This window comes from Bufo gargarizans, chromosome 4 (assembly GCF_014858855.1).
Source record: "Bufo gargarizans isolate SCDJY-AF-19 chromosome 4, ASM1485885v1, whole genome shotgun sequence".
Lineage (NCBI taxonomy): Eukaryota > Metazoa > Chordata > Amphibia > Anura > Bufonidae > Bufo > Bufo gargarizans.
The window spans coordinates 205,991,298-206,006,440 of NC_058083.1; positions in this window are offsets into that span (position 1 = coordinate 205,991,298).

Below are 15,143 nucleotides of genomic sequence, written 5' to 3' on the forward strand. Positions count from 1 at the left end.
ACTCCAGAATTGCAGCAAAATTGTGCATTTTAGGCCCCATTCCTTTATGCTAAGCCCACTCCATTGTCTAGCATGTCCAGAAAAGTGTAGAAGATATACGCCAAACTACTCTGATTTGTGCCACTTTTTAGACACATTTTTGGCACATTATTAAATGTGGACTACTGTTTTTAGGGTGTTGTCTAAAATATATCTGGATGCAATGTTTTTCACTGCACAAAAAAGGAATGAAACACCTCAGAAAAATACTGCAGAAAAGTGTGGTGTTTTTGCCAATAAAATGTATTTTGCCACCACTCTTAAAGCGGTTGTCTCACTTTAGCAAATAGCATTTATCATGTAGAGAAAGTGAATACAAGGCACTTACTAATGTATTGTAATTGTCCATATTGCTTCCTTTGCTGGCTGGATTCATATTTCCATCGCATTATACACTAGAGGTTACGACCAGCAATCCATCAGAAGTGGCCATGCTTGTACAATATAGGAAAAAGTGCCAGCCTCATTGGTGGTCGAGACCGTGAGAGCATGCATAGGCACTCATGTGCAGCAGCTCCCATATCGACCACCTTGTCTCTTTGTTTTCTGCAGCTTTGGCTGTAATCCTTGGATATGAGCAGTGTATAATGTGATGGAAAAGTGAATCAAGCCAGCATGGAGGCAACATGGACAATCACAATACATTAGTAAGTGACTTACTAACTTTCTCTACATGATAAAAGCCATTTGCTGAAGTGAGACAACCATTTTAAAGGGGTTGTCTCATCATAGACAATGGGGGCATATCGCTAGGATATGCCTTCATTGTCTTATAGGTGCGGGTCCCACCGAAAACAGAGCCCCTCAAGGTGGTGGCTGGAGGACTCCGGTCCGGCCACCACCAAGCTAGATCCCCATAGAAGTTAATGGGAGCGTACCGCGCATGCGCAGCCCCCGCTCCCATTCATCTCTATGGGGCCGACGTCGGCCCCATAGAAAATGAATAGAGGGCAACTGAGCATGCACAGTGCGCCCTCCTTTAATTGCAGGGCTCTGTTCTCTATATAGGTGCGTGTCCCAGCAGTGGGACCCGCACCTATAAGACAATGGGGGCATATCCTAGCGATATGCTTCCATTGTTCATGATGAGACAACTCCTTTAAGGAGTCAGTGGAGACTCAACATTACATCAGCCTTTGCAAACTACTACTAACTACTGCTCTTGTGTTCTACTGTTAGCATAGTCAGTGATCAGGGCCGGACTGGCCATAGGGCAGACCGGGCATTTGCCCGGTGGGCCGGGCCGCCTGGTGGGCCGGGCCGAACACAATCAGCCGTTTTTTTTTTTTTTTTCATTAATGTGGCAGGCAGCAGCCGGGCAGGAGTGGAGATGAGTGCTTCCCAGTGGCGGCCGCATACCTATCAGGTATCACCCCGGCCCGTCAGAGCAGCTGACTTCTCCTGCACTTGCACTCTTTGCTCTGCCTCTCCAACTCCTCAGTTCGGCCCGATGTGGGCGGAGCTATCATAGCCCCGCCCCTTTTCTACCCGCGAAGCGATTCCTGCAGCCTGAAGTTACCTTTCCTGCCCAGCAGCATGCTGAACATCAGTTGGATTGTCACCAGTTAACTGCACCAGTGATGTGAGTGTCAGGGGAACTGGGGTTATATTCAGCTTTCCCAGACTGTGCACATGTGACATGCAGTACAGTAGGAAAGCTGGGTGAATTATATCATGAAATGTCATCCAGCTTCCCTGCTATCCTGCATGGCACAAGTGCAGAGGCATTAGAGTATGGGGGAGAGGCACAGCAGGAAAGCTGGGTGTCTGTCTATATATGTGTATTGTATATGTGTGCGTCCATGTATGTGGAGAGTGTGTGCGCGTCCATGTATGTGGAGAGTGCGTGTATGTGTGCGTCCATGTGTGTGGAGAGTGCGTGTATGACTGCGTCCATGTATGTGGAGAGTGCGTGTATGACTGCGTCCATGTATGTGGAGAGTGCGTGTATGACTGCGTCCATGTATGTGGAGAGTGCATGTATGACTGCGTCCATGTATGTGGAGAGTGCATGTATGACTGCATCCATGTATGTGGAGAGTGCGTGTATGACTGCGTCCATGTATGTGGAGAGTGCGTGTATGACTGCGTCCATGTATGTGGAGAGTGCGTGTATGACTGCGTCCATGTATGTGGAGAGTGTGTGTATGACTGCGTCCATGTATGTGGAGACTGCGTCCATGTATGTGGAGAGTGTGTGTATGACTGCGTCCATGTATGTGGAGAGTGTGTGTATGACTGCGTCCATGTATGTGGAGAGTGCGTGTATGACTGCACTATGGGGGCATCTACTGGGGGCCCTATATACTGGCACGCATTATAGGTGGGCACTATGGACAAGAGCACTATGAGGGCATTATATAGGGGCATTTAATACTGGCACCCATTTTGATGCCACTATGGGGAAGGGAGGAAAGGAGCATTATGGGGGTATCTATGTGGGGCATTTTATAGTGCCACATTATGGAGGGCACTATGGAGACGGGGAAGGAGCACTATGTGGGCATCTTCTGGGGGGACTATATAGGAGTATTTTATACAGGCACAAATTATAAGGTCACTATGGGCACCTAAGCTCAACTGGGCACTAAGTGTTTTTTGTAGTGGCACACAGTGCAGGTCATTAGAACACATGAGGGCACTCTGGGGGCATTGGCTATACTGGGGGCACTAAGAGGAGGTGTTTCTTTTTTTACTGCCACACGACTGAGCATTTTTTGTACTGGTGCACATTATAGGGGGGGGGGGGGGGTTCTACTGTCACACATTATAAAGATAATTATTACTATCGGGGCATTATGGTGGGCTTTATTACAACTGGGGGACTATGGGAGCATTATTACTTGTGGGACACATTACTGACTTTGGGGGCACCCTGGCACAGCATCAGTTTAGCACAGTTCTTTTTGCAGTATAGTTTTGGGGAGCACAGCTTCTCATTATTGGGGGTGCATGATGGGATGTTAATTGGAGGATGATGGAAAAGTAGGAAACTAAGATGTCTGTCAAACTCTGCAGAGACGTGAGATGGCTGAAAGAAATTATCACGGTGGTCTGGTCTGAATGGAGAAGATGAAGAAAGAGAACATCTACATCAGAGGAGACGTCACTGGATATAAGAGGTATGGGGCGCTGTATGAGGCTACTGTCACATCTGCGTTAGTGATCCTGGCGGCTGTTCCAGCTGAGAATTCACTGGATCCGGCACTGCTGGATGCTGACGGAATGCCCGCCGGCCCCATTAACTATAATGGGGTACGGCAGAAATCAGGCCACAATCTGGGAAAATGCTGAGAATCAGCGGGACATAAACCGCTGCATGCTGTGCGTTGTGTCCAGTCGATTCCTTGCATTTTCTGCCGGATTAGGTGGCCGGATCGTACTAAGACCCCTAATGTCACCTGGGGACCCCCAAAGAACCTTGTGTGTTGGCTGAAGCCTTCCTATCTTACTGATGGCTGGCCCTGCCTCTCAATTGTGCTTCCGGTTTTGGCCCCGCCCCTAGACTGCAAGGGGGTGGGGCCTGTTGTGGGTCATGTGATTGGGCTGCTCAGTCAAAAATGCCCGGGCCTATTTTTTGTCCCAGTCCGGCCCTGTCAGTGATGGACACAGAGATGTTTACATCATCCCATTGTTTCTACAAATTCTATTCTGGGGATTACTTTTCATAGCCAATTGCAGGTCTGAGTGTAAAAAGTGTCTCATTAAATGAGAGTTCATTGCAAACCACATAGAGCTCTATTAAAATAAATGTTCATTGCTTCATTGTCTTCTGCATCACCTGCACATTTATTATTATTCATTGTTTTTTTTATTTTATTATTTGCCTTTCAGTCCCTTTTGTTATACAATGCATTTTTAAAATAAATAAATGCATTTTCTATATTTGGATCTTTTTTGTGCTTGTGTTTTTTTGTACTATTGTCTCTTCACTGTGTTGCTTAACATTGACGTTACTTTAGGATTCATGAATATAATGTGTCTGTAAAAAGTGCCCACATCTCTCACACTCCAAACATACCCTCACCCTTAGGGAGCATTCACACGACCGTGTTTTTCTTCCACGTCCGTTCCACAATTTTTGCGGACAATGCACAGACCCATTCATTTCTATTGCGGAATGCCTTTCATTGTCATCCGTGTACTGTCCGTTCCGTGTGTCCGTTCCTTTTATTTTAGAACATGTCCTATACTTGGCCGAAAATTGCGGTCCGAAAGTCAATGGGTCCGTAAAAAACAGATATCACACGGAAATGCATCTGTATGTCATCCGTTTTTTGCGGACCCCTGGACTGAAAACATTCTAGGAAACCCCATTTTAGTTTTTTGCGGACCATGAAAAACGGATGACACACAGAAGCACCACGTGCGTATTATACGGACTTACAGAACGGAAACGGAAAGATAACTGAAGACATACGGAACACACGGATCCGTGATTTGCGGACCGCAAAACCAACACGGTCGTGTGAATGCTCCCTTATGAACATGAAATAATTGAATTTAAACCTGAAAGCAAATCTTTACAAAGTAATCTATATTTGTTACAGTTATTATACGGAAGAGAGTTGAGTTTGTACCTATTCCATGTATTCACCCACTTTGACAGAATTCTCAATAGATACTCCTGCTAAATAATCTCTATAAATTGTAGTTGCCATTAGAGATGCTGGCAGTTACCAGTTGGAGGTATGTCCATTCTTACATTATCCAGTTGGTGCCGCCACTGATAGAATATGCAGGGACCCACCCCCAACTGACCGCACCCAGTTGAAATTTCTTTGCAAACTGATAGCAATTCATTCATAACTTCAGGAAGGAATAATAAAAGGCACAATAAAAAGTCATATGAATAGATGTTCCAAAACTATAACATGGGTAATGCAAGTAGTTGCTAAAACAGACATGTCAGGTGGGGTTGCATGTTCTCTATAAAGGGTTTGTTCACGTTAAAATGTAATTATTTGATTAAATTTTTCTTTGCAGTTGCTAGCATAGGGGGTTATTATCTTCAAACTAGTGGACATACTGTAGACCACCGAGAATTTGTTTACAACTAGTGGCGCTGGATGAATATTATTGTCAGTATTTGGGCAATTTTGAAAGCATTATTATTAAGGACACTTTAGTCGTATGCTCCACAAATCTGTTTTTTATAGGAGAGGCAAGAAGAAAGCAGCTTGAAAGCAAGCCATACGAAATCATGTTTGCAGTTTGCCACAACCTATGGCCCAGACCTAAATCCCATTGAGAATCTGTGACAAGACTTGAAAATTACTGTTCACAGATGCTCTCCATCCAATATGACTGAGCTTGAGCTATTTTGCTAAGAAAAATGGTCAAAAATGTCAGCCTCTAGATTTGCAAACCTGGTAGATATACACCCCAAAAGACTTGTAGCTGTAACTGCAGTGAAAGGTGGCCCTACAAAGTCCTGACTCAGGGCGGCGGAATACAAAATGCATGCCACGCTTTCCAATTTTTTTTATTTATTACATTTTTTAAAACAATGCATCATTTTCTTTGTACATCACACATACTTGTTACTTTGTTGGTCTATCACAGGGGTGGGGAACCTTTTTGCTGCCAAAGGCTATATGGATATTTGTAACATCGTTCGCGGGCCATACAAAATTCTCAACTTAAAAATGTGTCTGCTATATTTGGCCAAAACATATAACTGACTTAGGGGTAAGTTACATAAATTGCGATTGAATAAAATAAAAAAAATCTAGAGCTCTGAATTTTGGAAGCTCAAAATGGCGCCTGCACATATAGTATAGGTGCCATGTTGACCACACATAGTCTAATTTTTAAGTTCAGAATGTTACATATTTAGTTCTTTATTTGGAATTAATGACAGCCAAGCTTATCCCAGGGGGGTCTAGCGAGGGGTTCACCCAGCTTTCACTCTCACTGCCACTGTCCCTACCTTTGTCCCTTTCTAAGCTTCAGATCTGCCCCCCACCTCTATCAGCCTCAAATCAGCCAACTATCAGACCCTCCAGCCTACATCAGCCTCAGATCAGACTCCCATCAGACCCCCCAGCTTTATATCAGACACCCAGCCTCAGACAAGACCCTCATCAGACCTTCTCCAGCCTTAGATCAGAACCCCAGCCGCAGATCAGAAATCTAGCCACAAATCAGACCCCCCTCCAGCCTCAGATCAGACCCCCAATAGGCCCCCCAGCCTCAGATCAGACCCTCCCCACCCTCCATTAGCCTCAGATCAGACATTTAAAATAAATAAACTTACCTCACCAGCTCTGGACGGCACTGCCTCTTGGCAGATTCACTTACCCTCCCTGGTCTTCTTATCACCGCGCTGTACTATGACCTGACCGAGCACAGCGTCAGGTCATAGTGCACATCTACGTGCACTACGTCCTGATGCTGTATGTGTCTGGACACAGTGTGGGGCTGGAAGAAGGCCAGGGAAGGCTTACTGCCTGCTATACCGCCAGAGGCTTATCACCCAGATATACTCTTACTCTAAATTAGTTTACTTTGCTTTTGTCCTCTTGCACACAAACGCATTTTATTTCCGTTTCCATTCCGTTTTTGCGGTCCGTATGCAGAACTATTCATTTCAATGGTTTCGCAAAAAAAACTGAATGTTCTCAGTGTGAATTCCATTTCCGTATTTCCGTTCCGCTAAAAGATTACTTTTTTAATGGTCAAATGTTGAGATAGAAATTACTAGTAATAACTGGCACCAGGAATCCAATAGTAGAGCAAGGGATCTGTTGGAAATGAAATAACATTTTTACATACACATAAAAGAACCTCATTGTACATGCTTAAATAAATATCATTTCCATTCAACACTTTTTTTCATAAGAAGACAACATTTTGGATCATCTAGAGAAGTAGTCCCCAACCTTTTTTGTACCAGTTTCATGCAAAATTATTTTCCCGCGGTCCGGTGTAAGTGAGGTAGATTATGCACATAACAAAACACAGTAACTAATAATCCCGTTTAGGTCCCACTCAGTGACTTACAGGTCAGGTGATGTATCCTTTACCTCAACTCAGGAGCTCCCCATGGACCAGTACCAGATGATCCACAGCCCAGTACTCGTCTGCAGCCCGGTGGTTGGGGACCGCTGATCTAGAATACTCTGCAGCACTCGGCAACAAGATTTTTTGTTAGTCTAATCATATAGAATCAATTTCAATTTCTGTTTAAGTAGGATGTCAGGGGATTATGTATTCTTCTGTGCAGCAGTGTGTGCGACAATGAATTTAAATCAAGATTGGAGACCACAGTACAATGAAGCAGAATTAACAGTGGAAAACTCAGGACAAACCAATCTCATTTGGCAGACGTTATTAAATATGCATATTCACATCATTATTCTGTGAAAGAGAAACAATTAGGCAGAAAGAGGCAATGAAAAAGATGAATGATGACCCTGCCTTCCACTTTATGTTCTACAGTGTAAAATTATATATTCCATAATGATAGTCCGCTATACCTTTAAACTCAATTAACTGCCGTATGTTCACCCAAAGGAAATCCTCCTTTTATAGTTCTTTTATAGACCATTCGCCATAGCAAAGATTATAGGCATGTCCACAACACGTCTTCCTGACATTTTTTGAGTAGTGGATCATGTAATCCAATTTCCTTGTGCCAAGCAGTGGGAGATCTGTCACTGATAAAATGTATAATATTTGCAGAAGGGTTTCACAATGAGCCTTAAAATATTTCAGGAATATTCATGAGATGGAATATTACATTCAGCTACAATCCGTGATCTAATAGAAATGTCCTGATAGTATCTGCTGTATTAAGTTCCAGATTTAACTCTATTTTATATGCAATTTTTTTCTTGTTGATGTCTTTTGTGTCTAGATTTGTATTTTTATTTTACACATTTATAACAGAAAGTAGCTTTTTATATTCACTTGTTACTCACATTTCTTCCTTTTTCCTACTGTGTCAGACCTCCGCTTGAGAGTATGAGCATCAGTATTCTAATCTGTATAAATTAAATTGGCCATTTCTGTTACGAATATGAATTACATTAATCTAATGTCACGTAAAATATGGATAAACATGAATACATGCCTATTCTATAGAGTTGATAGATGATTATACAATTTACAAATGTAAAACATATTAGACTGCTCATTTGTAAAATGGTTACTTATTCATTTTTAATAATATCTTTCTTTTGCAGTGTGAAGTTCAATTTTTTGAATGTACCGTACTTAAATTATTTGAATGTATTTAAAGAGTGTTTTACAGGTGTTTATTATTGATGCTCTACCCACAGGATGGGTCATCAATATCAGACCTGCGGGGATCTGACACCCGGCACATCCTCCAATGAGCTATTTGAAAAAGGAGGTGGGGCTCCGGTGAGCACTGCGGCCTCCTCGCAGCTTACCAAGCCACAGGGCTGTCGATTGGATAGCAGCTGCACTTGGTATTGCATCTGAGCCCCATTCACTTGGTCCATGTGCCAGATCAGGCCTATGTCCCTGGCCTAGGAATAGTCCATGGTGCTTAAAAACGGCTGATCGGCGGGGATGCCGGGAGTCAGACCTCTAGCAATTTGATATTGACGACCTATTCTGACATTATATTCAGCTAAGCAGTAGGCCCCATTACAGAGAAGAAAGTATAGTAGCTCTTCTATTTGGTATAGTTGGGCATCATACAGCAGCACTAATGCCGATCGCTGTACTTGGGAAGGCAGCTGCATCCTATGAATGTTCCTTCCCCTAGGGCAGGGATGGCCAACCTGAGGCTCTCCAGCTGTTGAAAAACTACAATTACCAGCATGCCTAGACTGCCTACAGCTATTAGCCTACAGCAGGGCATGGTGGGTGTTGTAGTTTTACAGGGCCACTTATCAGCCACATCACTGATTTAAAGGCTATGTACACCTTTTGGAGGCAATTTTTGTTTGATTGAATTTTACTCATATTTTCAATTGGCCTTTATTAAAAATGTTGAGCCATTCTGTCACAAAGGGTAAACTGTTTTTTCTGGTAGTGTTAACTGTGTGACTAGTACTTTCACTTTGTGTCAGTCATCTAAAAACCCTTATCTCTAAACTACTGAGAGGTCATAAACACTTATTTAAGCCACATTCTTTTCAATAAGATAAGAATTGAGCTTTCATGAGTTTTTATAATGTCAGTGAGCAGATATAAGGAGTCTGTATGCTCCCCAGATGAAGGAAAATACAAAAAATCCACAGGCTGCTATTAGAGCATCTATGTACAGAAAAAAAGGATTCCATATTCTTAATAAAGACGTATTGAAAAAATTATTATGAGCTCAAAATAAGTACAATATAATAATAAAAAACCAAAAACAAAGGTGTACATAGCCTAAAAAGTGTTCATCTTTGAATACCATTTTATAGTTCATATGTCAATTTTGTCTTTGTAGAAAGTAACGTTTTAAAGATAACTGCTGAGACTGTTGTCACAGTGCAAATCCCTAGCTTTCCATACATTGAGCCAGCAACATTTAATGTTAGATCTCATCTATAAAGTTCTAGTATGAGTTTCAGAGTTACAGCTGGTATGGAGTCTTTAGTGAAATGCAGAAATATAAAGAGTAATAGAATAGGCGGCACTCACCAGCGTAGATAAGAAACTTCTTTATTCATGTACAGGATAAAATCTTCGGGCTGGAGCATATGGTGCGATATAACACAGCCGAAATCAGCAGCATTTAGTGAAATGCAGCCTGGAAAAAAAGTTGGAAAAACTGCCCCTAAGGGCTCATGTGCCCAAAATTATTTTCTTTCTGTCACCGTTCCGTTTTTTTTTTTTTTTTTTTTTTTGCGGACCATATGCAGAAACAGTAATTTCAATGGGTCTGCAAAAAAACTGAAGTTACTCCGTGTGCTGTGCATTGCGTTTCCGTTCGTTCCACAAAAAAAAGAGCATGTCCTATTATTGTCCATTTTACGGACAAGGATAGTACTGTTCTATTAGGGGCTAGCTGTTCTGTTACTTGAAATACGGAATGCACATGGACGTCATCTGTACTTTTTGTGGACAGCAAAATGCATACAGTCATGTGCATGAGCCCTAATGTAGCCTTTAAAACTCTCAAAGATGCCTGAAACATAAGTTTATCAGCCGAACCAGAGACATCCATCTGTACATAGGGGAGTTGGCCAGCAGAACCTTCTCATCATGCGTCCCTTTAAGATGTCATTGTGGTGCCTTTGTGGCTTTCAAACATTTTCCAGAAGGTAGGCAAGTCTGGGTACTGTTGCTTGGATCTTCCTATAGAAGGAAATACTAACATAATTCTGTCTTATTTTCCTTGCTGTAAACTGCTATGACTTTTCCTAGTTTCTAACACTTTCTCTTTGTAAATCCTCTTCCATTTCATGTCCTCTGCCATGCTCCCTCTTATACTTCCCAGATACAGTGGAAGCCGTGTTTGATTTTATTCAGAGAAGTCGAAGAATGATTGTTGTGTTGAGTCCTGACTACTTGACAGATAAAAGCATCAGTATGCTGGAGTTAAAACTTGGTATTGTGTGCCATAATGCCGTATGCACCAGTCTTATCGTTGTAGAATATAAGCCACTCCATGGATCGCACACCACCATTTCTAAGCTCAAGGAGAGTGTGCCCTTTGTGTGCTGGGAGGGGGAAAGTTCCAGACGCAGCAGCTCCAAGTTTTGGAAGGCTTTACGATTGTCATTACCTTTGCGGAGCCTAAATACAAGGTCAAGCTGGAATGAGAGCTGTTCTTCCCAGTCAGATATCAGTCTTGACCAGATTCAAAAGAAGAAGAGACGTTTAAAAGAAACATCCTCTGCTCAGCCTCCTAAAACCAACAACATTGACAGAAATGTGCTTGTAGGCACAGTAAAAGTAAAACATGGGCCCAAGGGTGGAAAGGCCTGTCAGTGTTGCGTGACTTATTGTGATAGTGATAACAGACTTAGAAGTAAATGTAGAGCAGGAGCAAAACCTAAATGGGAGACACATTTATGCAAACCCGTCACATATGAAAATAAAACTCGTTGGGTTCAGAATGGCACAGTCCAGCAGGCCCCAGCACCAGCCCCTGTAGCTACCTTCAGTCTACAGCAGTATACAGATTTATCCAATAATAACAGCGATTTCTATGTCCTCTAATATATAACATGGGTTACACTTCATATTTGACTGGCCTTGAGAACAATGCAGGTCTAAAATGTGGACACCATGCATCTGGAAAGTTTCAAATGAAACGGTGGAGTGGGAGAACGAACTAATAAACATATAGGAGGATTCTCAGCTGGTTCTATAATGGAATAAAAAAAGTTGAAACAGAACTTTTTGGAACTTTTTCATATGTCATTTTTTTGAATATTCTGTTTTTCCAGTTTAGGTATTTTTGACTATAATTTATTGTTTCTAAGCCAAAAAATGGACAACCGTGAACTTGCTTTTTTTTTTTTGCCATATTCATGTACTTATTTAGTTAATCTATTCTGCCATCAAGTCACTGAAGAGACTTTTGTCTTCATTCACAGCAACCCGATCTAATGTAAGATATAATAACATGATAAATAAATCTGTGTGCACTTGCCAACCCGTAACAGGCATTTGTAAAGGAAATAAATCAACTTTAGTGGCATTTTATCAACGTAGATATAACATAATCTGTCAACAAAATGAGTTAATGTAGAAAGCACTTTGACTGACTGATGTCTTTGGGTGTTGAAATCTATGATTACAAATTTTTGCTAATACAAAACTTTCTCTCCATGACATTTGTAAGAGTCTACCTTATTCCGTCACATTAAAAAAATATGAGTATGAATTTTGGGAAACAAATGATGGTTATAGACAAATATTTCTCAGGTTTATTGTGTTTGCACATAATTACAATGACAGACAGCTGATGTGAGCATATGAAAATCTTCAAAATCTGCTCGTTATTATGAATTTCCCAACCCGGAGCCTATTTATGATGTCACGGCCTCTGTTGTGTGCGCCGTGACATGGTTGCCGTGCATGCTGCTGCCTGCGGCAACGTGTTGTTGCAGCTTGTAAGTAACTCCTCCTTTCCCCTGGGTCCTTCCCTGTCTGGTGCCAGAGGGGTTAATTATCTGGCTGGTGTGGATTTAGGTGTGTCTTGGGTGTGGCCTCTTGGCTCTTTATGTGTTGTGAGCTTCAGGTCAGTGGCCCTTCTGCCTTTGTTTGAGCTGGAGTGCTGCTCTTATCCTGGATATACCACCTGTCCAGTGGGAGGGCCTCCTAGCTAGACATCAATGTCACCTTGATGTTTCCCCTATGTCTTTACCTTCCCTTTTATCTATGTTTGGTGTGGGTTATGTGCGGGGTCTGTTGTATGTCTAGTTGTCGTTACATGACTGGCATGTGGTGTCTGTCTTCCAACATGTTTGCTAGACATTTTTCCCTGTGAGTCGTATAACCTGTGGAAGGGGGTGTCAGGGTTACCCAGAGGGGGAATCACTAGTCAGGGAGCAGCTCTGCCTGGGGCCATCATGCTTTCTGTCTGCATGGGGGTCCAGTTGTCACTGTGGCCGCGGCAGATAAGTGCATGTTGTTTCTGGGCACTTACCTGCCATTTCAGTGGCTGTTCACTGACTGTCCCTTTTCTTGCAGTTGGGCCAGTGAAAACTCCTGTCCATCCGAGTCTGGGATGAACAGGTCATCTCCTGCTCCTAACCTTATTTCAGGGATCCTCAGGGTCCTAGGTTCCTGTTTACAAAACCATCTCTGGTTTTGTAAACAACATGATTGTTTCCTTTGATATTTATTTTAATTTTAACCCCTTCAGTATCTAGCCACTTTTCACCTTAAATCCCTGGCCGATTTTTGCAAATCTGACTATATGTGGTAATAACTTTGGAACGCTTTTACTTATCCAAGCCATTCTGAGATTGTTTTCTCTTGACACATTGTACTTACTGACAGTCATAAATTTGAGTCAATATATTTCACCTTTATTTATGAAAAAATCCCAAACTTACCAAAAATTTAAGAGAAATTGATACCTCATAAAATATTTATTACTTAACATTCCCCATATGTCTACTTTATGTTGGCATCATATTGTATATGTAATTTCATTTTTTTTAGGACGTTAGAAGGCCTAGAAGCAATTTTTCAAAGTTTCAACAAAAGTTCCAAAACCATTTTTTGAGCACCAATTCATTTATAAAGTGATTTTGAGGGGCTTAGGTAATGGAAACCACCCATATATGACCGCATTTTAGAAACTACACCCACAAATTATTCAAAACTGATGTTACAAACTTTAACCATTGAGGTGCTCCACAAGAATTGAAGGAAAATGAAGGTAAAATTCCTAAATTTAATTTTTTGGGTAGATTTTTTATGTTAATCAATTTTTTTCTTGCAACACAGCAAGGGTTAACAGCAAAATAAACTTTAATATATATTACTCTGGTTCTGCAGTTTATAGACATAACCCATATGTGGTGGTAAACTGCTCTGTGGGCACGTGGCAGTGGTCAGAAGGAAAGGAGAGCCATGTGGATTTTGGAGGCAGATTTCGGTAGAATGGTTTTTAGGCACCATTTTGTATTTGAAGAGACTCTGACATACCCCTACAGTGGAAACCCCAAAATGTGACCCCATTTTGGAAACTACACCTCTTAAAGAATATATTAAGGGGGGTACTGAGCTCTTTGATCCCCTAAGCGCTTTACGGAATTTTGAAACACTTTGCTGTGAAAATTTAAAGTTTTGTTTCTTCCAATAAAATGTTGCTTAATTTTTTACCCATTTTCTCCTGAATACGGCAACACTGCATATGTGGTGGTGAACTTCTGTGGGGTACATGGTAGGACCCAGAAAGGAAGGAGCGCCATATAGCTTTTTCAGCACCGATTTTGTATGGATAGGTTTATGGGTGCCATTTTTATTTATTTTTTCTTAAGTGATTGTCTTATGAGTGGGCTCTTTTTTTGTGGGATGAGGTGACAGTTTGATTGGTACCATTTTGGGGTACATATGACTTTTTGATCGCTTGGTATTAAACTTTTTGTGAGGCATAGTTTTCAAAAAAACATTTTTACAGCATTCACCTGAGGGGGCATATCATGTGATATTTTTATAGAGCAGGTTGTTACGGAAACGGCAATACCTAATATGTCCATCATTTTTTTTTGTTACGTTTCACACAGTGAAAATATTTTTTGAACAGAATAAAATCTTGTTTTTGTGTTGCCATTTTCTGAGAGCCCTATTTTTTTATTTTTTTGGGCGATTGTCCTAGTTAAGGGTACATTTTTTGTGGGATGTGATGACGGTTTGATTGGTATCATTTTGGGGTACATAAGACTTTTTGATCGCTTGGTATATTACACTTTTTGTGATTTAAGATGACAAAAAATAACTTTTTTGGCACAGTTTTTTTTTTATGGCGTTCACCTGAGGGGCTAGGTCATGTGATATTTTTATAGAGCAGGTCATTACGGACATGGCAATACCGAATATGTATACTTTCTTTCCATTTATTTAAGTTTTACACAATAATATTATTTTTGAAACAACTAAAAATAATGTTTTAGTGTATCTATAGTCTGAGAGCCATAGTTTTTTTTATTTTTTTGAACGATTGTCTTAGGTAGGGTCTCATTCTTTGCAAGATGAGGTGACGGTTAGATTGGTAGTATTTTGAGGGGCATATGCATTTTTAATCGCTTGCACTTTTAGGCCGAATGCACACAGACGTGGAACACTACAGTAATGCACTGGTATGATCTATACGAGTGTATTACTGTAGTGCAGTGGCGGCATGAAGCGCATGGCGTCATAGCAACCAATGACACTGTGCGCTCCTGCTGTCAGCAGGATGAAAGGTCGGATACAACGGACCGCTCACATCTGCGTTCCATGGCCGTGTGCATCACCTGAGGGGTTAGGTCATGTGATATTTTTATAGAGCCGGTAGATACGAACGCGGAGATACCTAATATGTCAACTTTTTTCCCCCCCTATTTTTAACTTTATTTTGGGAAAAGGACGCTTTTTTTTATTTTTTTTACTTGAAACTTTTAATTTTTTGGGGGAAAACTTTATTTTTTTAACTTCTTTTTTTTTGTCCCACTATGGGACTTCAACTTTTGGGG